This window comes from Miniopterus schreibersii (assembly GCF_964146895.1).
Source record: "Miniopterus schreibersii genome assembly, chromosome: 1".
NCBI lineage: Eukaryota > Metazoa > Chordata > Mammalia > Chiroptera > Miniopteridae > Miniopterus > Miniopterus schreibersii.
In genome coordinates, this window is record NC_138101.1 from 39,653,144 (window position 1) to 39,679,258 (window position 26,115).

A 26,115-nucleotide genomic window follows, 5' to 3' on the forward strand; every position below is an offset into this window, starting at 1 on the left:
GTTCGGTAAATGTTTGATTAAGCCCAGTTCATTATTTACTTTGCTTTGATCTCTCCACCAGCTAAATATATTTGTGTTTCTGTTTTCCTTGTGACTTTGCATTTGTACTATCTGGCATTGGAATTTTGCTGAATAGGTGGGTTTGACTCTTAAGGGGGAGAAAGAAAGGAATGTGGGCAGCCCAGTCAGTCTCAAGCAGCTTGAAGTTGAAGAGAAGGAAACCCCAGGCTAGTTTTTAAAAAAAATTGGGGTACAGTTTATATAAAGTCTATAAATTTTATACAAACATTTAAAAATATGTATACATGCATTTAACCACTGCTCATGAAAATACAGAACATTTTCAGTGCCGCAGAGGCTCTCGGATGTGCCCTCCCTGCCATTACCTGAGTCCCAGGAATAGCCCCCATTCTCATTTCCATCACCACAAGTTTGCTTTGTCCGGACAGCTGTTTTTGACAGTGCTTTCCGCAGAAGACATCGTGAATGGGAATGAGGGATGCAAAGCTTGGGAACTGGGAGTAAGTTCAAATTCCTTGGGGTGACACATGTAACAGTTGTGGTGTGTCCATTGCTTCCTAAAGACAGAGACATTCCCAAGTAGCTCCCTCCAGTTCCACGGGGCCCGGGGGCAGGGCTTTCCCTTAATTACCCATCTCCACTTGGCATGTCCGAGGGCCCCACGTTAAGTCCCGCTCTCTTCAAGGGGCGTCGTGGGAGTGCCCATGTTGGTTAGATGGCTAATGTCCACAAGCGAAGTATCCGTGGGGTCCACACTAAGGAGAACTCGTCACTGGGTCCTTTCACCTGTGTTCCTAGACCTGAGATGTTCCCGCTCCCACTCTGAAAGAGCCCCGGCCCGGCCCCCATCTAGATGTTCTCCAACTCTGCTTGTCCCTATCCCAGGGCCAGGCACGTTTACTCTCAGGGAACAACAGAAAGTGGAAGGAGACACCTGTCCTTTTCCTGTCTCACACTTAGTCCTTCGGGCTTTGGTGTCTCTCTGCTCCTGTGCTAGGGGAAGATAACAGTGACCTTGCAGATCATTTCATATTAGTACGCATGGGTTTGGCTCACTCTCGGAAGGTTACATATGATTCCAATTATATAAATGAATCCCGATTGTTCCCATATTTTGATATTTTAAGTAATGCTGCATAAATATCTTTGTACATGTCTTTTCTCACATGTGTCAACAAATATATGGGATAAATTTCCTAGAGAGGATTTCTGAGTCAAAGATATATACACTTAAAATTTAATTTTAATAATGCCAAATTGCTTTCAATAGAGCTAGTGCCAATTTATACTCCCACCAGCGATGTGTGGATATTCATTTTTATACTTGTTGAAAATGTGTGTTTTTAAAATTTTGCTTATAACATTTTTGCCATGCTGGAATTTTAATTGCTATGTATTTGAATTTATCAGTTTTTAATGATTTCCAGGTTTTGTGATATACTTAGTAAGGCCTTCCCTACTCTAAGTCTATTAAAAAATTCTTTCTTAAACTCAATAAAAAATTCTTTCTTGTTTCTAGTGCTCTTTTTTAAAAAATGTTTTAAATTTTATGTACCAAAATTTTTTTTTTTGTTATAAAGGATATCACATAACTTTTTAAAATGGATGGCTAACCTCGTTGTTCCAAAACCATTTCCTTAATAATCCAACTTTTCTCCCACTGATGTGCAATGCCACCTTTATACTAAATTCCCTAATATTTTGATGTCTATTTCTAGGCCTTTTATTCTGTTTCATTCATCTGCCTGTCACTCATACTATAGCACCACATTATTTTAACTGGTAAAGCTTTAAAATAAAAATATTATAGTAGTTTGTTTCCCTTTTACTATTAATTTTATAGTTTTAGAGTTTCCCAGCCATTTATTTGGCTTTTCTTTTTCCATATGCATTTTAAATATACCTCACTGTTTTTCCAACAAAAATTGTGATGGTATTTTTATTGGGGAATAAACGTGTACTAACTTTATAGATTTAAGTTGGAGAGAATTGTTATCTTGATGATATTGGATCTTCCTAGTCATGAACCTGATATTTGTTTTCACATGTTCAGGTCATTTTTGTGTTCCTTAGTAGTGTTTCAAAGTTTTCTTCATATTTCTTATACATTTCTTGTCAACTTTATTCCAAGTATTTTGCCATGTTTTGTTGTTATTGTAAATGGGTTTTTCTCTTTGTTTGTGTTTTTAAACTGGTTGTTTGTATTAATACATATAAAGGCAATTAATATTTGTATATTAATTTTGTAACCATTCACGTCGCTGAAATCTTTTAGTTGTAACTTTTATTATCCCTAAAGTTGAAGTGATTGGTAGATGACCTGTCAGTTGTACTGCTAACCCTCTCCTCTCTTTTCATGCCTGATTTCTTTTATTGACCAGTTTCATTGGCTGCTGTCTCCTCCAGAACAATGTTAGACAGTAATGGCCAGAGCGGTCGTCTTTGAGCTAACATTTTTAAATGTGTGTAAAGTGATCAAAAAGGCTATAAAATATGCTTCCTTAAAACCACCACAGAGAATATATTTTTAGGAATGAAAGTGCTTCCTGAAAGGGGACCCTGTATGTTTGAATCTTTCTGGTCTTTGTTCAGATGAATCTTTTCAGTGATACCTTTCCTGACTACCATTTAAAATTGTACCTCGCCTCCTACCTAATCCTTCCTGGCCTCCTTCCCTGGCTTATTTTTCTCCATAGCATTTATCACAATTTTCCAAGCTATGTCTTTTACTTAATTTTATAATGCTTGCTTCCCTCCACTGAAAACAATAACAGGATTTTTAAAAACCTCTTTTTGGTTGATTGCTGTCTCTCTAGCACCTAGGACAATGTCTGGCACATAATAAGTGGTCCATAAATATTTGGATGGATGAAACTTCCTAAGAAAATCAGGAAAGGTGCTGTAAGAGAGATTTCCTTGCCTCCAGTTAGCTGTCAGTGTAGTATAGGAATTATTTACCTGAAGAACTAGGTGGGATTAAAACATTTTTTGTGGCATCATCACGTTTTAAATTTCTGTTACATTGTCTTTTCCTCTGTAGTGATGAGCAATAAATAAGAGTCTTCAGGTGCCAGGGGGCCTGGGGAGATCAGCGCGGGTGGTGGTGACGGAAGGAGACGAGGCTGAGACTTGAGGCAGCAGGAATCCCCGTGACTCCCTGACTGTCATCCGTTTTGAAGAACAAAATGTTTTTCATATGTTTTTCAGCAATGACCACAAAAGTATTTCACTAGAAGGAGAATTCACAGGAGGACTTGAGCTCCCCAGTACGATCTTAATATTCCTCCAAACAGATGTTCTTTCCTTTGTACCTAATTTACCATAAGAATTAAACTCAGTAAAGGCCTTTCGCTAAACCAGTGAGAGGCTTCATCTCCAAAGGAGATGATTTAGGCCCAGGATGCAACTATTAAGAAAAAGAAAGGGAGGGAGGGAAAGAGTTAGGCTGTGGGATTCAAACGAATTAGCTGGTGGGATTCTGAGCCGTTTCTGCCGGGCAGCTGTTCCGAGCCTGGGGCGGGAAGAGGGGGCGCCCAGCAGCAGCCGGGAGGCGCAGGGCTGGGGGCCGCGGGGTGCTGGCGGGTGCTGGCAGCTGTTCCCGCTGGGCCCTGGGTCTGGAGCAGCGCCGGCGCCCCTCTTTAGGGGGGCCCCCCAGGGCGGGGTTAGCCTTGACCCATGGACGCGCACCGAGGCCGCCTTCAGAAGCAGAACCGGGGCCACTCTAGCTCAGAGGCGCCCTTCGCAGGGGCTGTTACTCAGCCCGCCCGGCTCCCCTGGGGAGGGAGAGGCCACTGCCTTGGACGGAGGCCGTCGGGTGGGGGCCGCTCTGAGCAGCGTGTGCAGGGAGAGCGCGAGTCACACGCTGTCATCTTGCAGTGGATCCCAAAGCAGCCGGCGCCTCAGGCCTGGTCTCCCCTCTTTGGTGCTATGACTCCTTTAACGTGCTCCTTTCCTTCCCTGGACCGCGTCCCACATGGGAAGAAAAACTGACTTCCTGGGGGGGCGGGGAAATGTGATCCCATCTTTTGTCTCTGGTGTCCCTCAGAGGCAAAGTGACTTTCCGTGCGCCATAAGGTGCTTCGTGACCCCAGCGTCAGGTCTTCCTCCTGGGCCCTTCGCTCGCGTCTCAGCGGCCTGGTCTCTGCTGTCCCTTGGATGTGCCAGGCGCACTCTCGTCCCAGGGACCTTGCCCTGGCCGGTCGCCGGTCGTTCTGCAGGGAGGCCTCGCGCCCAGCCCTTCCCGGCCCCCTGCAGCCTCTGCTCGGGCCCTCGGCCAGACAGGCCCGGTCCTCCGGCCGCTCGCCCTCCCCTGCACCCTGCTGCGTGTTTGCCGGTCGTGTCTGCCACCGCCTGTCGCGTTACACATCGCTATGGACCATGTTCCTTCACTAGAACGTAAATTCCACCAGCACAGGGACTTTTTGGGATCGCTGCCGTGTTCTCAGTGCCTAGAATGGTATCTGGAAAATGAAGCAGATGCTTGAAAAATACTGGTGGAACCACCGCATGAAACTCCTTTAGTCCTTGCACCTTAAGGGACAGGTTTGTCTTTATTTTCTGGGATACACTTAATTCTTCTGTGGCACATGGAGATGTATTTGTCATTTAGCATTTTTAAAAAAATATGTTTTCATTGATATTTAGACAGAGAGGAAGAGAGAAGAGAGAGAGAAAACATCGATAAGAGAGAAGCATCAACCGGCTGCCTCCTGTGTGCCCCCTACTGGGGATCGGCCCGCAACCCGGGCACGTGTCCTGACCGGGAATCGAACCGCTGACCTCTTGGTTCATGGGGCAGTGCTCAACCACTAAGCCACACTGGCCAGACAGTAGTTGTTTATTTTTGCAAAATGTTTTATAAATATGAACTTTTAAAAAGATAAATATAATAAGGTATGTGCGAAGGTTGTGTATAAAGTTGGTTAATGAAAAAATGGTCCAGGACTTCTGAGTTGATACTTTGAATTTCTGTTTCTATCTTTTTCTACCCATTCCTATTTCTATCTTTTTCTACCTAACTACACTCTATGTTAGGTAGACAAAGACCAAAATAAGCTATATACTCAGCTCTTCATTGTCTATGCTAATGAACAAGCTACTTACTGTAACTATTTTGCTTATGTTTTTGTACTTTTTCTGAGTTAAAGAGGACCAATGTTTTGGTTGAGAAAATTTGGTTATAGGATATGTAGGAGAAAAAAGTAAACAACAAAAAAATGAGCATTGTAGCAGATGGTTTTATCACCTATTCTGCTTAATGATGCCTAAGAATTTGAAAGCAAGATTTGCTATGGATGATGTGCCTCTTATTTCCCCCACTGCACTTCCTTAGCTGCTTCCAACAAAAATAGACAATTAGGAGTTTTAGGTACATTAACAGACATCCTGCAAATAGATCTAGTGACTAAATATACATTATTTGGAAAAATCAGCACAAATATATTTATGTTAATCAAACATGAGTCTTAGGAAAATGCATGTTCAGATAAAATGTGTCTTCTTTTCATCCCATTATTTGGAAAACCTTGATAAAAAAGATGAGATTCTAGAAAGCATAAGAAAAAAAGGGTGTATTCTGTGTAGAAAAGGTGGCATGAGGAAATATTTGGCTATAGGAGTGCTACGGTCCCATGAAGGGGTTCCGGAAGTTATCCAACACATCGTGGGCTCTCAGAATGCATCGGACCATCTTTGAATGTCCAGGCAGTGCACACTTACTAACTTGTTCTATTTAATTATCAGACATTACCTGAATACCTGCTATGGGCCAGGGGTTTTTGTTTGCTTGCTTTGCATTTAAGAATACGAAGTTGAATAAATAATAGGGCCCTACCCTCAAGTTGCTCTCCACCTACTTAGCGAGAGAGAAATATATTAATCAGTAAGTGTAATGAATTGCTTAGAAATCTATTCAAGACTTGGGGGAAGTGGTAGTGTTGGCCCCAGAGGGGATTATCAATCCAAGCTGCGCAGTTTGTGGGAGGGGAGCACGAAGCACTAGAATCTAGGAAAGACTTAAGGGGGATATGTTGCATGTCAAGAAAGAGTTGGAATGATGCTTAAAAATTAATTGGTGCCACAAAAGAAAACATAGATGCATTGAACATCATCAAAATTTAAAACTTGCGCTTCCAAGGGCTCTGTCAAGAAAGTGAAAAGACAGCCCACAGAATGGGAGAACGTTTTGGCAAATCATATATCTGATAAGGGACTTGTATCTGGAGTACATAGAAAAAAACCCCCAAAACTGCAGCTCAACAATAAAAAGATAAATAACCCAATTTAGAAAATAGGTAAAGCATCCGAACAGACATTTCCCCAAAGGAAATATATAAATGGCTAATAAGCACAAAAAATGCATAGTATCATTTAGCCATCAGGAAAATGCCCCGAGGCGATACTTTATACCTGCCGAGTGCCTGCAGGAGCCGACAGATAGTAACAGGTGTTGGTGGGAGTGGAGAAATTGTTGTGTTCACAGCTCTGCTCCCACCACGCTCCTGCAGCGTCGCTCCAACGCTGTAACAAAGCGGCGTTTTCTAGGACCTGTCCGAAGGCCTGTGCCCCAGGTGGGGATCATGAACCACCTTGGGCTTTGCCCACCACACCTACTTTTACTCTGCCCAGTTTTCTCTCTATTGTTTTGTTCTACTTCCTGGGAGATTTCATCAACTTTATATCCCAAATCATGAATTAAGTGTTTTCAAAATTTTGGCAATCATATTTAACTTCTAAGTGTACTTTCATGTTTTATGAATGTTTAAAAAAATGTTAAATCTAAGATAGCTTGTATGTAATAACCTCTCATCTCTGACTAACTTATAGTTAAAAGTTTTTTATTCTGTACCCTGCATTGAGAGTATTTCCTCAGAATTTGTTTTGTCTTGTTTGTTTGTTTTTCTCTGACTTTTATGCTGGAGCTGGTCCTTAAAGTTTGGTGATTCTTGACTGTCCATTCGTATTTAAAAGTGAGCTACAAAGAAGGTGACTGGGAGCTCTGCAGGCTTGTATTTCGGTTGCTTACTGTGCAGTGCTTGCACAGGGACACGCTATCTAGGGACTCAGAAAGACCACCTCTGGTAGTTGTCCAGAGACGCAATCTCCGGTCTCTTGCAGAAACAACAAATTGTCGGTATTCTTGGAGCCGAATGGAGGGAGGGGTCCTGGTGTCCACAGTTCAATGTGCATATTTTCATGTAATCCTCTTGCTTTCAGTACGGACCCTCGTCCCTGCTATAGCGGAGGCTCAGCGGCTTTAATGTCTTTGGTGAGTAAAGCTTCTGCAGCCAAGGAGCCCCTGGTTGTATGGGCCGAGGAAGGGTATCTTGAGATCTAACTTTCTCTAGTGAAGACTTTCAACTAATCGTCCTGTTTCAGCCACACTGAGGCACAAATACAAGGTTGGTGGGGCATAAAGCTTGTATAACTTAGTGCTTCCCCTTAAAGAAAAGTAAGGCAAAATTAATTACTGGGCTTTGGCAGAGCCTGTGTAAGGGATTAAAACTTGATTGATGGCACTTCTCACTTTTACTTTCCTGTGTGCTCTGGGTGGTGAATTGAATGATTTCTGTGCAGCTACTTTGATCTCTGCTCAGCTAAGTCAGTTTCACTTGTCCACCCACTTTCTACCTTTGTTAACATTTCTTTATCTCCTATTATTACTATTTTCAATGATCTGTGAACTTTTTATTGGCCTCCTGCCTCCCAAGGGGTGCCCCACTCCTGCTGCCTCAACTCCTCAGAACGTTGGTGTTGTTAACCTCAGATGCCACTTTGCCACCTACAGTCCCGTGGGTGGTGTCTTTTGGATGGATTGCCTGGAGTTGCTGTTGTCCCGGGTGTCACCAAGACCGAAGTCTCCCTCTTTCTCCAGCAGGCAGTGGTGGGTGGCGATCTCAGCCTCCTGCTTGGCCTCGATGTTCGGCAGGGCCTCTGCTCCAGGGCCTGGCGCGGCCCTGCTTCCAGGTCTGGGCCAGCTCGGACTCCAGGTGCAGCAGGATCCTGTTGAGCTGTTCCATCTGCTTGGTGCAACATGTCTCATCCCTCAGGCTGTTCTCCAAACTGGCCTTTAGATTTCTCATCGAGTCCAGGTCCATCTCCAAGGACCGGACCTTATGTCTCAGCTCTGTGAGTGTCCTCTCAGCAGCTCCTACCTCCGCAGCCTGCGAGGTGACCACAGCGGTGCTCTCCTCAGTCTGCTGTGACCAGTACTAGTCCAGATCCTCTCAGTTCTCCTGAGCCAGCTCATCAATACTGCGCCTTCCTGGTCTTCCTGAGGTCCTGAGATTTGGGGCATCCAACGCCACAGTCAACCCAGACTTGGCGATCTGGTTGTGTGGACCATTTACTTCCTCCTCGTGGTTCTTCTTCATGAAGATCAGCTCCTCCTGAGAGCCTCAATCGGTCTCCAGCTGCTGCTGAGTGATATTGGTGTCATCAGTGACCTTTCAGAGCCCACTGATGTCACTCTCCACAGATTGGCACATGGCCAGCTTTATCTCATACTTGACTCTGAAGTCATTGGCAGCAATTTGGGCACTGCCGATCTGCACAACGATGCGGGCACTGTCCTCAGAACTTGCAAAGATCTGAGCCCTCAGGTCCCCAATGGTCTTGAGATAATGCCCCCGTCTCTGACCTGGGTCCCTTCTTCTACAGGTGTGCCTGGATTTTGCTCTTCAGTTTCTGATTATCAGCCTCCGGGCTTCTCAGCCTCTCCAGGTGGGAGGCCAGGAGGTCATTCAGGCATTGCATAGTCTCCTTCTCACTCTGGATGCCCCCATGCCTACCGGACCCCTGGCCATTCCCGCAGCCAGGTCCCTGGACTCCCAGCCACCCTGCATGCTGGTGGAGTGGGACATGGAAAGCCTAGCGTCTGAGCCCCCTGTGCCTGCGTAGATGCTGGCTGCGCTGCTGGCCGGCTGGGCCTGGGCGCTGGGAGGCTGCCTGGAGCCCAGGGTCAGGGGTCCTTGGCCTGGATTTTAGGAGATTTAGAACCTTCTCCCCAAATTATATGCAACATTTTGAATGGAAGTCTTGTGTCTCTTTTCCTGGGAGGAAGGTCTATAGGTCTTATCAGATTCTCAAATGTTAGCATCCCTTGATAGTCCCAGTTGAGGACACTGTGGCTGAGAGACAAGGTCAGACATCTCCTTGATTCTGTGTGTCTGACAACAGAAAAGCCTTGGTTCTTAGTAGAGAGGTTGCGTTTAAGCTGTGAGCTTTCTGACTGGTTTTCCTCAGCACACTTGGGTATATAAATATGGACATGGGCAGAATCTTTGTGCTTCCCCACTTGAAGGTCTTCTCCCTTGTTTAATGATAGTTTTGTCTTCCATTGTGGGGAAGAGTCATTCTCCTTGAGAGAGTGATGTCCGTGGTTGTAAATAAAGTAGGGGGATCTCAACTTGCACCTTACCTGTGTTTATCCCACGTTTGGCCATTCTGGGAGGTCTGTGTCTCAGGCTCCCCTAAATTTGTAAGGCTTCCAGGCATCTATCTACACAGCGGCCTGAGCAGCCTCTGAGCAATAACTCATCCTAAAGGAATAGAAGCAGCCTGGGGTTGGGTCGAGGTAGTCTTCATTCAGCTCTGAAGAATTGAAGACTGGCCCAGCTGGCGTGGTTCAGCGGTTGAGCATCGACCTAGGATCCTGGAGATGGAGGTTCGATTCCCGGTCAGGGCACATTCCCCGGTTGCGGGCTCGATCCCCAGTAGGGGGTGTGCAGGAGGCAGCCGATCAATGACTCTGTCATCATTGATGTTTCTCTCTCTCCCCCTCTTCCTTCCTCTCTCTGAAATCAATAAAGATATATTTTAAAAAAAGAAAAAAAAGAAGACTAAAGGCATTAAAAGTTATTCCCTACATTGGTGGAATGGGGACATACTGCTTATTCTTTGACAGCTTCAGGGTGCTTCTGTGGCAAAGGAGAGAGTCTCAGAGGACTTGGCAGTCAACTTAGGGAGCCAAGAAAGCAGGAAAAGGGTGTTTGTTGTTCAGTAGCTGGGAGCAATGTAATCATTGCTTGTGAGATACCTCCTAGGGGAGGGAGGGGGCATTTGGGGTCTGACAATTGCTGGGCTATTACAAGCCTCTTATTTGGTTGAGGCAGGGGAAACATGGGACACATTTGCAATGTTTAGGGCACCTATAGCTATAGAAGGGGCCGTCCTTTCGTGCTTTGAATTTCAGGTATGCTATCTCATTAAAAATTCTGTGGTCAGAATGACCACCAAGTGTCATCGAACCCTCAAGTCCTGTGATGATGGGATTTGAATTTCACCAACAGGAAGTGCTGTGATTTGCTTGTGATCATGTTCCACAGAGCCAGGCTGCCAACAAGTCGTCATATGTCACTATCTGGAGACAGGCTCCCCTGCGGGAGAGGTCGTCATTGAAATCAGTAAGGACTTTGGGGCTATGTCCCCCACGACCTGGAAATACTGGTGAGCAGTTCTTCTGCCTCTGTTGTACGCTGCCAGCAACAGCCCTCTCTGGGGGGACTAATGTATTGATCAGCCCTCTGGAGCGGGTAGTGACCTCCCCAGAGGGAGAAGTCTGGCTAATCCCACGGTTTCTCTGACAGCAGGTCCAGAAGGAATCTGTTGCCAGGAATCGAAGGTAGTTGTTACCGTGACAGTGGAGTGCAGCCTGCGTGCTTCTCTCCTGGTCCCCATGTGGTCCTTTGCTGCGACGCTTCTGTATTTATACCTGAGCAAGATTCAGGAAGGTGGAGACAGCCCGCGTGTGTCCCATGTGCCCTCTTCAGGAGGCTGGGCGGGGCCACCTGGGGTCAGTGCGCTCTCCCTTTGCCTCCCTCTCAGGAGTCATCTGATGGGAACTTCTAAGCCAGAGGGGAGCGCTCAGGGAAGACAGCGTAATTCCTGAGGGGGGCGAGGTGCTGGGTGAGTAAGGGTACCTGCACTTTCAACAGACCCGTCCTCTAAATGCTTCCCAGCCGGGTCGGCGTGGCTCAGCGGCTGAGCATCCACCGATGATCCAGGAGACTGGGTTCGATTCCCAGTCAGGGCCCACACCTGGTCCCTGGTGAGGGGGCGTGCAGGAGGCAGCCGATCAATGACTCTCATCAATGTTTCTGTCTCTGTCTCTCCCTCTCCCTCCCTCTCTCTGAAATCAAGGAAGATATATTTTTTAAAAATGAAAATAAAAAATAAAGTGCTCCTCAACATTGGGCACACGTAAGAGGATGACTGCCGTCCCTTTCCAAGTGGCCATATATGTTGCTGGACAAGTCTTAACATCTCACCTGATTATCCCAGGTGTTTCTACCCCCTGCCATTCTCATTCATGTTGTCTGTTCTTTCTTATATTCAAATGCTTTGTAAGTTGAGGGCTGCTTGTGCAGTGCGATGCTAAGTGCTCAGGAATGAGTCAGGGGCATTTTCATTTCATTTCATTTCATTTCATTTCATTTCATTATTTTATTATTTTATTGTATTATTTTATTTTATTTTATTATTTTATTTTATTTTATTTTAATTTTAAGTCCGCACCCAAAGATATTTTTCCCATTGCTTTTCAGAGAGAGCAGAAGGGAGAGAGAAGACCATCGATGTGAGAGACACACTGATTGGTTGCCTCCAGGGTCGGGGATGGAGCCTACAACTGAGGAACGTGCCCTTGGCCTGAATCGAACCCAGGACCCTTCAGTCTGCAGGCGGATGCTCTAAGCACTGAGCCCACCAGCCAGGGTGAGTCGGGGCATCTGCAGATCTGAGGCGGCTCTGGCCCCGTTGCTCAGCTCCTCGCCTCACCTGCATTTACACGCTTAGCCCTCCCGCTGGAGGCGTGCCGCCACCTCGACTTTACCCCAGCAGGCTCCAGGCTCAAATCTGAGCTGTTACACAAAGTCCCACTGAACACGGGCTCCAGGGATACGTGTTTCTCACTGGAATTGAGAAGATGTCGTCGTGTCATATTCATAAGTGGGTGCATCTGATTGTCTGCAGTTCCTTCCTCCCTCCTGTCCTTCCTGTTCCCTTTTCTTGAACAAAAATCCTCTCAGCAGATTCCATATCTTAGGCCCTCGGGGATGCAAAAACCTTGGGAAGAATCATCTAATTCACGTGTTTTATTTCACGATGTTTCCTCTGAAGCATGAATCTTTCATAAACATGGGTCTTTTTAATTTTTTTTAATTTTTGTTTAAACTATTACAGATGTCCCTTTTTCTCCCCAATGACCCGTTCCACCCCGTCCTTCCCCCTCCCCAGTCCCTCTCCCCACCATTGTCCGTGTCCTTGGGTTGTGCATATCTGCATATAAACTCTTTGGTTACTCTCTCCCCCTCCACCCACCCACCCTTCTCCCTCCCTCTGACCTTCGTCAGTCTCATCCATGCTTCCATGTCATTGAATCTATTCTGTTCATCAGTTTATTAAGTTCTTTAGATTCCACGTATAAGCGAGACCATGTGATGTTTGTCTTTCCCTGGCTTATCTCACTCAGCATAATGCTCTCCAGGTCCCTCCACACTGTCCCAGAGGGCACGAGCTCCTTCTTCTTTACAGCTGCTTAGTATCGACGGGTCTTTCACAGCAGCGAGTGTCGCCGCCTCGGGCATCGCAGCCTCCCCGCCCCGGGAGCCCCGAGGCAGTCACGTCTCGGCTGCCTGCTCCCCCGTGACGGTTCTCGAGGGGTCCCCTTCCTCCTCGTGGTTGTGGAAGTTCCCCCGCCAGAGCTTTTCATTTACCCGCAGAGTCCGGGCTGGGGGCCAGCGCTGGGGCTCCCAGGACGGGGCTGCCACCGGAGCTGTGCTGTTGCCGCTGCAGGCCCCAGGGAAAGGCTTGGCGCGGTGCCTCGGGCGCCAGCATGCCACACGCTGCCACCCTGCCACACGCTGCCACCGCTGCCACACGCTGCCACATGCTGCCACGCTGCCACACGCTGCCACACGCTGCCACCGCTGCCACACGCTGCCACACGCTGCCACACGCTGCCACGCTGCCACACGCTGCCACCGCTGCCACGCTGCCACGCTGCCACACGCTGCCACATGCTGCCACCGCTGCCACCCTGCCACACGCTGCCACACGCTGCCACACGCTGTCACACGCTGCCACCGCTGCCACCCTGCCACACGCTGTCACACGCTGCCACCGCTGCCACACGCTGCCACCGCTGCCACCGCTGCCACCACTGCCACCACTGCCACGCTGCCACACGCTGCCACACGCTGTCACACGCTGCCACACGCTGTCACACGCTGCCACCGCTGCCACACGCTGCCACACACTGCCACCGCTGCCACCGCTGCCACCACTGCCATGCTGCCACACGCTGCCACACGCTGCCACACGCTGCCACACGCTGCCACGCTGCCACCGCTGCCTGGGTGCGGCCCTTGTCTCGGGCACCTCAGCCGATGGCACCTCTGCGAAGTGAGAGAGGGCGCCTTCCTGCCCTGGGCTCCAGCGCGGGCAGGGCCCCGGGGGGCGTGCTTCGCCCGCAGCGCAGCGGGCCAGCCGCCGGGCGCCCTCCCAGCTGAAGGGCGATGCTTCTCCGCGGCCGGAGCGCCCGCCTGCAGCGCTGGTTGGAGCCCTGGTGCGCAGCGGCCTTTGAGCCTGGGCGGCTGGGCCTCTGCTGCCGCCAACACCTTGTCATTTGCCATCCCTGCTAATATCTTGGCCAATTTTGTTTTTGAGGATAAAAAAAAAAAAAAAAAGGAATGCTCCTTTCTTTAGTTTTGGAAACGGGGGAAAGGTTTGTGCCCCAGAATTTCAAAGTCGTGAGGTAGCTCTTGGTTCTTAGGACAGGGCTCAAGCTCGCTCTGGGTGCCCTGGGCTCCGCTCTCAGCTGCGAAATTCACTGCCCTCCAACGCTTGGGTCCCTCTGCTGAGTTATTGCACCAGATACCTCGCTTTCTTTGGTAGATTTTCTGTTGTGTCTCATACATCCCATGTTATTGAGGTGCCCCCGATTAATCAGACATAGTTGTGTATGTGTGAAACCGAATTGGGGCCAGGGTTTAATGGTTTCCCCAGGGGGATCTGCAGTCTCGAGTAATGCAGTTTATCTTAAGAGATTCTGCGTCTGTAGGAGGGAGGAAGGGTGGTGGGGTTCCTCATGCACCCTAACCTGGGTGTTTCTGAGTCTCAGCTCCAGCCCGGGTGGACAAGGCTCTGTGTTTCCAGCCAGTTACAGTTCAGGCTTCACACCTTTCACTTACCTGTAGCCCCCAGCGGCAGTGCACCGCCCTCTCGGCTCCCTTCCCCTCCCACTGCCTCACCTAACCGCGGCTTCCACATGGCCCCTGCCCAGGGAACAGCCACCAGACTGCCCCAGGTCCCTCGCGGTTACCAGTGACCGGCCAGGCTCCTTCCATGGCCTCCTTTCTTTGTCCTCAGAAGGAGAGCGTAAATTATGCACAAATGCATTTCACACCTCACAATACATAATTGCCTCTTTCTCACGACTTTTTCCACCTCGGCTGGCAGTTGAGATGATAAACTATTCCAAACATTCAGGGATCTATAGAAACTAATATAACGAGTGCTTACATTGAACAAATGTGAACATTTGGCCATCTTTGCTTCAGACATTTTGAAATGAATACATGATGAGATGTAGGCAAAGTCCTCTGCTTCTCCCCAGCCCATAACCCCGAGTCCCCCAGAAACAACTATTCCCAAGATACATTTCTTTCCTTCCATCAGCGTTTTATGCATTTTGTTTATGTGTGTATATCCATATCTATACATAATATTATTTTATGGGTTAAAAATTAAATGAATGGATTTTTAGAGAGAGGAGGAGAGAGAGAGGGAGAGAGGTCAGTTTGTTGCTTATTTACGCCTTTGCTGGTGCTTCTCATATATGCCCTGACTGGGGGGGAAATTAAATGACTAATGTTAAGTACATAAATATTCCAACTTGCTTTCTTTATTCAAACTTACTTTTCATATATTTTCTATGTTGCTACATTAGATGTAATTTGTTTATTTTAACTGCTATCGAGATCACATTTGAGGATAAACAACCGCTATGTCCATTTCCAATTGACACATCAACCAGCTGCTTTGAAAAGGAAGCTCCCTTCTTTCCTACTCTTCCAACTTTTGCCTTAGTACTTCAGAAAAATTTAATGACTACCCCGATTCTGATTATTGGCTCAATCCTAGACGCCTTCTTCCCTTGTCTGGCTTCCTTCAATGCCGAAGGGAGTAAATTGATATCTGAACTGAAAGGGCAGCTTAAAGATAGGAAAGGAGTAAGAAGCGATAGTTCTGAGCTGACTGCAGGTGCTCGAAGGGCTGTGTGAGGTCGGCAAAGGGGCTGTGGCTGAGGCGGGAGCACGCGGCTCTGGGGAAAGACCGCCCGAGCTTGAGCTCCAGCTCCACTCTCTTCTAGCCCTGTGAGCTTGGCAGTTTTTTCTAAACCTCTAAAAACTCTCTAAACCTCAAGTCACAGACAGCTTATAGGAGTGTTTGGAGAATTAAATAAAGTAATTCACGTGAGGCTTGTCGTGCAGAGGTGAGCATGCTGTGTGCCCTGGTTGTGAGTAGTGGTTCTCACTTACTGGAATGCAGGTACCTCCACTTGGGTAGTGGGGCCTGAGCGGAGATCCTTGGCTCTCTCTGTAAGGGAGTTACTGTAAAGCCCCTACAACCTCAAGCTTATCTGGAAGATCCCCGCCCCGCCTCCTGCTTCAAAGGCCAGATGGATTTTTTGATGTGTTGAGAATCCTGTATTAATTCAAGGGAATTATTCAATATCCTGACATCCTCTAAGAGCATTATCAATATTGGGATATAAAGGTTGTGTTGAAATATATTCTATAAAAGTAACTTCAATAATTTCACTACATTAAATAAATTTAAGATGGCCTTTTCATATGTATGTTTTAACTTATCCAGGGCCTCCTTGAACCTATTCAACTCTTTGTTAAACCCGTCTCCAAATGAAAGTTAAACATGTGTATGTGCAGATAAAGGCAGCACTAGACCATCAGGTGCAGGGGGAAACTTTATGGCTCGAGCGATTTCAGTGACTCCATTTTCATTCCCATGAAGCCCGGGCTGTGTAACTGCTCCTTGAGGGCACCGCTCAGCCGAAGGCACACATGCTGTTGAAAGAAACAAGGCTTGTCCGCTGCTGGGAAAAGTGCTGAGGCTCAAGGTAGAACGGGGGCCTCTTCGGAGCGGCTTTTTCTTTCCAATTCTCAAATAATTCCTAGGGGTTACTCAGAGATTGGCCGTTTAGGATGGCTCCACTGGGACGAAACTGTGGCCGCGCTGCTTATAGCCAGAGACGCAGAGGGAAGTGGGCCCCCGGGGGTGTTGCGCCCGAGCAGCGTCGCGCCGGTGGCTGTTCAGGGTGGAAGTGCTTTGAACGGTGATGCGCTCGTCCTGAGGAACCGAGGGGCGTGCAGGTCAAGCCCCAACCCCTCACGTAGCCAGCAGGGGCTCAGGGACCTCTCCCGGTCAGCCTGAGTTCTCTTTAATTCCATGGGCATCCTGAAACTTCCATTTCTCTCACAGGGATGGAAAAACGAAGAGATGTGAGCTTTGGGAAATACTGCATATCTCTGTGAGGACCGGCCTCCTGATACTCGTTTGTGCCTGTTTTCCCAAACGGCATGCATTACGCAAAGACTGTCCCAAATATTATAATGTCTGTAATGATAAGACACGTGGATTATTTACTGCATTTTACAATAACTTAAATCCTTAAGGACTACATGTAGAACTACTCAGTAAGGAAATATAAGAACACTTTTCATTAAGGGACAGAAGATAATGGAAATATGTAAATGGGAACTGGCAGTCTGTAAACAAGTATGATATGCCAATAATTTCTATACTGAAACCAGTCTTAAAGTATGAGTTTCCCTTAGAGAATTCATATCCTCCTGGTTGGTGGATTTTAATAAATTTATATATTCTTATATTTCAATGGAATCTTTTTTCCCTATATTTTCTTGTAGGGACTTTTTCATTTGGACAAACATTTAAAAATGAATATTTGTATTTATATATTTCAAATGGCAGTTAAGAGGTTAGAAAGAAATAGATTGCCTTATAAGAGTTCTTACAGAGATTTGCTGAGGCAAATTTTCTACGTATTTTCAAAGAAGAAATCTTTGCTTTTTATTATTTTTCCAGTTAATAAAAATTTTTACATCATATTACCTCAACAATAAGAGTGCAGAAATCTAAAAATAGAATGCCAAGAACAGATCCTGAAAATGGGGCAAGAAGAGAAGCATGAAGACATGTTTATATAGATTTAGGTATCACGAGGTATTCTACTCTCAATAAAATATTTTCTATTGTTTGAGATTCATCCAGTAATTGTTATTTTTCTTTTTACAGATATCAATACGTGTTTCATAACTGCCCCTGGCCGTCAACCTGAACACCGATGCTTGACCTATTGTAAGTCAAACAGTCATGTATGGAAAAAAAACAGCTTTGTGTTTTAACTTCTCTCCTGTCTTTACTTTAAATCATAAACAGCTGGAAACAGAAACGCTTTTTTGGTTTTGTTTCTGTAAGCAAATGTCTGACCTTGCTTTGAATTGATGAACTGCCTCGGTCTAGCTTTGCTAATTTAAACTCCCGGCATTCCCCGTGTGATGCCGGTGGGGACTCGCTGCCTCATCGCTCCTGCTGAGGATGAATCCAGGCAACAGGAGAGTGTGGGGATGCACTTTTCCTTTGGTGGCCTGAGAGTAAAAAAACTTCCCTTTCAAAGCATCGTCGGGATATATGTTTGTAGGTCTCATAACGGCGGGTCAATTATGCACCCATTATAACTTGTCTAGACACAGCAGTTTCTATCTGCACGTGGAAACAAACTGAGGGGCAGTGATGGGACACCATTTGGAATTGTTGGCAACTTTAAATGTTAAAAAAAAAAGTCACAAGAGCAGGAGAACAAGAGGCCTCATCCTGGCTGATGAGATGGTTTAACCAGCAGTTGGTGTTGGCACCGACAGTCGGCCAGACTGTTTAAAAACAATCTCAGGGGCTGGAACCCTGTCCTCTGTGGGGAAAGATCTAAAATGTGTGGTGCACAGATTTCCATTACGGATTTCTAATTGGGAGGAAGAGATGAGGACATGGCTCTGCAAGAAAAGCCGGGGGTGGGACACACGGTGAACAGCGCAGCGGAGTGGCCTTTCCGCAGGGACTTGTGTCCTTGCAGCCTGGGAGGCAGTCAGGGTATCAAGCCCTGTATTATCGGGGTGCCTCCTCCTGCTGTGGCTCAGCGCCCTTGGCTCACGTGTTGATGCTGCAGAGGGAAGCTCCCAGGGCAAAGGGTTGGGAAGGTACCTACATGTATTGTAAGGGGCCTCTGCAGGGTGGAGTGGCCCGTACAAGACCCTTCTCCGGGAACTAAGCAGGGTGCATCTGTTCCCGGCATCCCGTTTATGGGCGCGTGCGTGCCGTGATACAGAGAAAAAACACTCTCAGGGTCTACATTCGGCTCTACCGTTTTATAACATTTTAGGCTGCACTATTTGTATAGATTATGCTAATTTGTTAATGAGGTTTATTAGCCCTGTGAATCTCAGCTCTTAGTACATGGAAGGATAAACGGTCAGGGGAGCTCTGAGAGTGTTTTCTGGCAAACCCCCTATGCTAATGGGGAGTATTAGCCACACAGAGTGAGGTTAATGAGGTTCTCTATTCTCGGTGTGTGTTTTTTAAATTAGCTGTTTTGCATTATAAGAAGCTGGATGCTTTGTGCACATGTCCAGCTCATGGACAGTCTTAGCTCTGCCAAGACAAGGAAGGTCTCCTCCTTCTCCTGCCGTCTTCAGTGAAGCCCCCAAAGCCAAGTTCTCCATTTTCCAGCTTGAATTTGGTGGCTTTTGCTTTATATGTACCCCATAAATTTTAGGCTAAACTTAATTTTTTTTTTTGTAACCCATGGAATCAGACTTGTTTCAAATTGTCCAGTAAAACCGTGAGTGTTGGTTTCAAACACTTTATAAAATGTGAGCATCCTGTTTGATCGGCATAATCTTTTCTGAAGGGTATTAGGAACCTAACTATGTTAAGTAGGATTCCCAGTATCATGGGGAGCTTTTGGGATCTGCAAACTTGAGTCTCTTCCCTACTGCAATGTGAAGCCAAACTCCGATGAGGTGCAGTAGCCAGTAAACAACAAGTAAAACCTTGTGTTCTGGAAAAGATCAATGGGCAGAGCCTTTGATCACAGGAGAGCAGGGGTGAGTTTCAGGAGGGATGCTAAAGGCCAGATGGCCCTGTGACGTCTGCCAAGATTGCAGTGGCCCTGGGTCACCCAAGCCAATAGATGGACTACACGCTGCCTATTACACAAACAGCATGAGGACAAGGGGTCCTGGTTACTTAGCAAAATGATGGGTCCCGGGTTAGAAAAAAGTGGGACTTTCTAGTTAGCTGCTTCCTGGTAGTGGCTGGACTTGGTGATCTTTGCATTTGCTGTCGTTTGCTCGTTTGCTCAATTGCTCATTGACTGCACAGGTTCTGTTTGGATGGTGTTTGATTCTCACTGCCTGCCCTTGTTACCTTATATAATTACTTATGGAGTGGCTGATGCATCCTGGGCACTGGGGTAGAGCTGGATATATAATTGTGGACAGATGGACATGGCTTGTGCCTCCATGGAGCTTGTGGTCTAGTGGAGAAGACAGAAAATGGAACAAGTAGTTCTAAAGATGCGTAATGAGGGCTACGAAGGAGAAAGCACGGAGTCCCACAGGTGCACGAAACGGGGTACCCAGGATAACCTAAAGGTCAGAGACGGTCTGCCTGGCAGGGGTGCGTCGGCTGAGCCTGAAGGATAAGTAGGAGTTTTCCAGGAGCAGCAAGGAAATGCGCCCGAGAGAAAGGACTGTGTGTGTGAAGCTGTGAAACGGAGACATCTCGGCCTAGTTGGGTAACGAGAGCATGAAATGGAGGGAGGAGTAAAGTGGGGCCTGCAGGCTTTCTGTTCCTTCCTCTCCCTTCCTGTGCCCCGGGGTGGGAGGCAGGCATGAGGGGTGGGGAGAGGGTTTGGCGGGTACAGAGATTTAGATTTTGCAGGAGGAAATGCTTCATTGGAAGTGGAAAGTTGGTCTCCAGAAAGGCATCATGGGAGCAGGAGATGCCTGACCCACAACGGCAAAGAATTGGGGTTAAATTAGGATGATGTTATCCGTAGAGTGTGGGTGCTCGTGTGGCTGGGAGGTGAAGGGAAGAGACAGTTCGAGAATCAAGGGAATATATGGATTCCCGAGAGAGCTTGGGTGGTCTGTGCAGGGAAAGGAGAAGAGACTTAAAGAGAACCTTGAAGGACACTGACACTGAGGTGTGAAGATTGAGAAGCAGAGGCCGGAAGGAGCAGAGCAGCTGGTAAACGGGTTCATCACCGGAGTGACAGGAAGAGAGTCCATTCGGGTTTGGGACCCCCCTCAGGATACAAAGTTGAAGGGTGTGCCCAAAACCCCAGAAATTAAGATAAATAATATTTTAATGTTTTATTTTTTATTTTATTGTTTAAAACTATGTCTTTATTGATTTCAGAGAGAGGGAGACAGAGAGAAACATCAGTGATGAGAGAGTCGCTGACCGGCTGCCTCCTGCACGCCCCCGACTGGGGATCAAACCTGAAACCCGGGCATGTGCCCCGACTGGGAATCAAACCTCGATCTCCTGGATCCCAGGTCGATGCTCAACTGCAGAGCCACGCCGGCCCAGCTAATGTATTATTTTAAAAAAGTCTGAGTTAATGCAAAAGATCCATATGATCAAAACATCAAACTTTTAAATAGAGACAAGATCGGAAGTACTGAATTTTCCTTTTGCCTCAGGCTCCAGTAAGGCTCAGGACACTACTGCACTATTAGATTTAGAAATCTTTTATAGCCCGGCCGGGCGTGGCTCAGTGGCTCGCCTGGGATCCAGGCGATCGGGGTTCGAGTCCCGGTCAGGGCACATGCCCGGGTTGCAGGCTCGATCAATGACTCTCTCGTCATTGATGTTTCGGTCTCTCTCTCTCCCTCTCCTTTCCTCTCTCGGAAATCAATAAAGCTATATTTAAAAAAAAAAAGAAGAAGTCTTTTATATTTAGAAGTTTTTCATTTTGTTCATATAGAAAGAGGGTGTGATCAACTGTGTTAAATGTGGCTGAGAAGTCTACCAAGAAACCGGTTGACATGAGTCCATTGGTGTTAGGGATAAGTTATTATTATTGGATATTTTTCTCTACCTTGTGTTTTTTTTTTTTAATTTATCTTTATTGTTGAAAGTATTACAGATGTCTCTTCTGCTCTCCATTGATTCCCTCCACCTCACATTAATAAATGATATTGGAGGTTATATTATGGTCTCTGCGAACCTAATCATCACCTCCTAAAAAGCCGACTCCTCTTCTGAATTAGGAGATTATATAAGCACAAACGTACACTTTTTCCCCCTTAAAACATTTTTTATTGTGGTAAAATACATGCAGCATAAAAATGACCCTCTTGACTGTTTGGTGTCCCGCTCGGTTACCGCTCGGTTACTGCTCCGCGATACTAAGCACTTCCGTTGTTGTCAGCCACCAAGACATGCACACCCGGACCTCTTCTCATCTTGCAAAACTGAAACTCTACCCGCTTCAAGTTCATTTTGTCTGGTATTAGTATGGCCACTCCTGTTCTCTTTTCGTTACTATTTGCATGTAATTTTTTTTTCATCCTTTCACTTTCAAATGACGAGTGTCTTTGGGTGTAAAGTGAATCTTATAGACAGCATATAACTGAACCATGGCTTGTTTGTTTTTTCCATTCTGCCAATGTCTGTTTTTTTTATTTACATTTAAAGTAATTGCAGAGAGGGAGGGACTTCTGTCATTTTGCTATTTGTTTTCTATATGCCTTATAGTTTGGTTTTTTGGTATCTCACTTTCTGTGCTAAGAGCTGAAATAGACTGAAATTACCCACGGTTTACTGCCCCAGCCTTCTCGTGGAAGTTGCCGGCCTGCAGTAGATGCCAGAGCTCCAAAATAGTGGCTTCAAACGGATTCTGCCCGTCCATTTGTTATCTGGGCAGGAAGCCAGATTCCTGGCGCTCCCTACTCCACTGTTTTTCCAGGATCCTCTCTCCCCAAACATATACTTTTTTAATTCAAAGCTATTTCATAATAGCTTTAAGGTGAAATGAAATAATTCCTTAATTTTATGGAATTGATCTTTGAACATCCTCTGGATGGATCCATGTTCTTGTCTAAATCCATGGATTTGGATTTATATTTATATTTTTGACCCTCGGGCATATCCGAGGGTCAGAAATATAGGCTGGGGAGCCAGGTAAATAAATAGGTATAATCACTAAGCAGGTCCATGTTTACTCCTGAGAGAAATCAATTGCTATTTTGTTTGTAGGTTTAGTAATTACTTGAAAGGCACTAGATTCATTTTAAATAACTTGCTTCCTGATGGGCTCTTTAGTTTGAAGTGCTTTGTGTAAATCAGTTGCTATTTACAATACAGCCCCCAGGCCCCCCTCTAATAAAGATGTTTATGCTCCCTCTCAAGGGTCCTGTTGCCTTTTGTTCAGATCGTGCCTTAGGTACTTTCATGCTCAGATGCTATTTTTTGCTCTAATCATGGTTGGGAGACCTCAGGCAATTGTCCATATCCCAGCCGTCTGTCCAAAATCTAAAGAGCTCCAGCCTCGCCTCTCAGTGTGCAAAAGCTTAACTATATTTTCAAGGTAAAAAATTTGCATTTGTATCTCATGAGCTTATCCTCTTGCCTTAGGGCGACCAATCATCATGCTTTGGCTGTGACTGTCCAGGCTTTCGCACTGAAAGTCCTGTGTCCTGCCAGCCCCTCATTGCTGAGTAAACATGGACTATCCGTTACCCCATATGGCCTAGAAATAATTCCTGTGTGTCTTCATTAAAGCCACCTACCTCTTTCTTCCAGGTCTAAGAGTGACAGGTGACTTTGCTGATTTTACGCGTTCATGTTCTTGCTAAATTTGGGAGGGTTTGTTTAAGGGTTCTGATCATTCCTGGCTGGCGGTTCAGAGTGAGAAGGGGGCTGAGAGCTCCGGCAGCACAGCCATCTCAGTTTACTCACAGATGTATGAAATCTCAGTGGCCCTGGAAAGCCTGGGCCATCTTCACCCACTCCTGCTGCCATGGTACCAGATTGCTGCAATGTCTTCAAACATCTCCTTTCCCACTAATTAAAAACAGACGGTTATGTTGGAACATCAGCTACAGTAACAGGAAAAAGTAGCATTCGGTTAGCTTTAAATTGTCCAATAATCTTTTTCTAATGCCTCCATTTGCGTCATAGGCATTTTAACTTCCCCTGTGTCTAAAGTTCAATGTCTCTCATGGATTACTCATACTATCTGAGTGTGAAAATAAATATGGTCAGGTTAATTAGCATCAATTTTAATAAGATCCCAAAGTAATTCTATACAATGCTTCCTGGCAAGAAAGAAATTAAGCTTGATAACTGAGCTGATAGGATTTAAAGTAGAAACAATGCAAGGGGAAGGAAGGAAAGAAAATAGGCACAGAAAGGGAGAAGAAATTGCGGGTGCTCTGCATGATATACGGACAAAGTTTTCTCTTCAAAATCACATAATGGCTCTTTGTTATTTTGCCTCCAAAGGACGTCAGAGTCCAGCGGTTTTTCAAAAAGCACGCTGATCTCACAGGCTTGTTGAAAGTTCAGATACCTGGCCCGGCCAGGCGTGGCTCAGTGGTTGAGCGTCGACCTAGGATCCAGGCGATCGGGGTTCGATTCCCGGTCAGGGCACATGCCTGGGTTGCGGGCTCGATCAATGACTCTCTCATCATTGATGTTTCTATCTCTCTCTCTCCCTCTCCTTTCCTCTCCCTGAAATCAATGAAGAGATATATTAAATAAAAAAAAATAAAAAAAAAAAAGAAAGTTCAGATACCTGGTTCCCATCCCTGGCCATTCTGAATCCGCAGCTCTGTAGGGAGCCTGGGACTCTCCGATTTTAATAAACTTCAAAAGTGGTTCAAATGCAGTTGGTCAGTGGAGCGGTGTCTGGGAACCACTGAACTGGGCTCTTTGAAGAAGCTTTTCTATTTTTCACTCTGGGAAATAGATTCAATGGCCGTTCCTCAGGTTTCACTTCTTTTGAGATGGCAGGTATTATGCTTCCTTCAGAGAGGGCCATGAGGAAGTGAGCATGCATTTTAATGTAAGAATATGAGAAAATGAGGATTTCCCTCTGCCTTAGTTTCATCCCGAAGAATATATGAAGGTGCTGAAATGAGACCTACTCTAAAGAGCAAGGGTGGATTCCTCCAAGGAGCACGTGAGGCGATCTGCACAGTGAACGCTTGGCCCTCGTGAGGAGCTGGGGTGGGAAGGGCTAGAGACTGCCCAAGAGCCCAGTGCCTTTCGCCCGTCCTCAGACTTGTGCTCTAGAGATCGTCCAACCTTAACTGAGTGCAGCAAAAATGACTGAAGTCTCTCTTGTTCACCCACCATGACAGAAGCATCTCTTGTTAAAGGTACGCTTGCGTGGCCAGGTACAAATACCCAAGTAGCCTGAAAAGTCCTTTGGGAAACTAACACAGGCCCCAAGTTCTTAATTAGCTGAGTGGATTCCCCAACCCTGTCACTTAAGGGTTTTGCAAAAGATGTGTTTGGCAACTAATTGGATGATCTGTAAGACTGGAACCCTGACCACTCGTGGTCATTAAAGATCCCAGGGCACTTTCCTTATGGCAGGCGGAGTCCAGGGATAATTCCAACCCTGATAATTAAATTAGATTCTGCCCAGCCTCCCTTTATACTTTCAGTTTTACTCTGTTCCCTTTCGGTCCTTAATTTCAATGAACTTGTACATTGATGGAGAGCCACTGGATTCCACGGAGGACTGCGGCTTAGTAACAATGCCTCCTGACTTACAGAGTGATGTCCAGGGGTTGGTGGTCCACAGGGGCACTTGGTACAAAAGGGAAGTTGTTGAATTGGTGTCTGAAGAGACCTAGTACCACTCCTGAAAAATTAAGCCTGTTAAACATTTCCGTATATAATTAAAAGTGCATGTCCATTAGCTCTTAGAAATGGTGTTTTTTTTGGTCTTTTCCTTTTATGGGTGATATCTTTCTATAAACAAAGTAATTAATAGGCATATTTTATTAGCAGAATGAATCCATGTGTTTAATTAAAAAGAAAAAACACCAAAATATAAAAAGGCTGATCTCAGTCGTGAGAATAGAGGTAGAGACAAGAACAGTGAGACAGTGAGACAGACATACAGGGAACCAGTTTGATGGCTTAAAATTTATTGATGTAGAATATTACCTTGTTTCTTTATTATAAACAATTAGTCTGCTTCTGACCTTCTATTACGTTTTTACCAGAATAGGGAGGCTTTGAGGGCAGTATGCTTTCTCTTAACAATTATACTCGTTTATTACCAGAAATTCTTTTATTAATACAAATGTTTCTTCAAGCAAATGAAATTCAGTGAACTTATATTTACTGAAAATAGAGCGCTGTCACGTAAGGCGAGCCAACTCCTATGCGTTATTATTTAGCAGGTTGTCTGTTTCTGGGAATTAAAATTTTCTCTGAAATATTTTTAAAGATGTGAATGAAATATTATTATTTCATTGTGGGTAGTAACTTTCCATTTAAAAAGTATTCAACTCTGTTAATAGACCATAAAAGCCCTATATTTAGTATGCAGATGAACTCATACATATTCAGGAAGTAAAATATATTCCCCAGTTTATATGGTTTGCAAACATTCGAGGCTCAGTTGGAGATTCTTTTTGCCTACTTTTGTTATTATTGTTAAACTAATTTTCTGTTTCAAATAATATACTTGACTCATAATTTCCTACCTTTAATATAAAAATGGGTCAACACACATACACACAATGTTTAAAACCTGGGAATTTTGTAGCCATTTTCTGTGCATCTCTTCTCTAACCCACAATAAATACTGCTTTACTTCAATTGGATAAAATAGAAAAAAAAAGATGGAAATCAGAAATAGATCTTCATTATAAGAAAGCTGGCTTTATCACTTGGGTTAATGCGAGGAAGAATTTTTTTAAAGTGCATTAAGAGTGTTTGTAAATGTGTTTTAAGTATAAATATATT

The 26,115-nt window shown here is 45.7% G+C and overlaps 1 pseudogene across 1 annotated transcript; it reads right to left on the reverse strand.

Annotated features, from left to right (window-relative positions):
- Window positions 1-7,751: 7,751 nt before the first annotated feature.
- On the reverse strand, window positions 7,752-14,289 carry LOC308563950 (keratin, type I cytoskeletal 18 pseudogene; annotated as a pseudogene). Its single transcript has 3 exons — window positions 14,211-14,289; window positions 12,735-13,415; window positions 7,752-8,995 (listed from the first exon to the last, which is right to left on the reverse strand). The product of its transcript is annotated as a keratin, type I cytoskeletal 18 pseudogene (transcript).
- Between the last annotated feature and the right edge of the window lie 11,826 nt (window positions 14,290-26,115).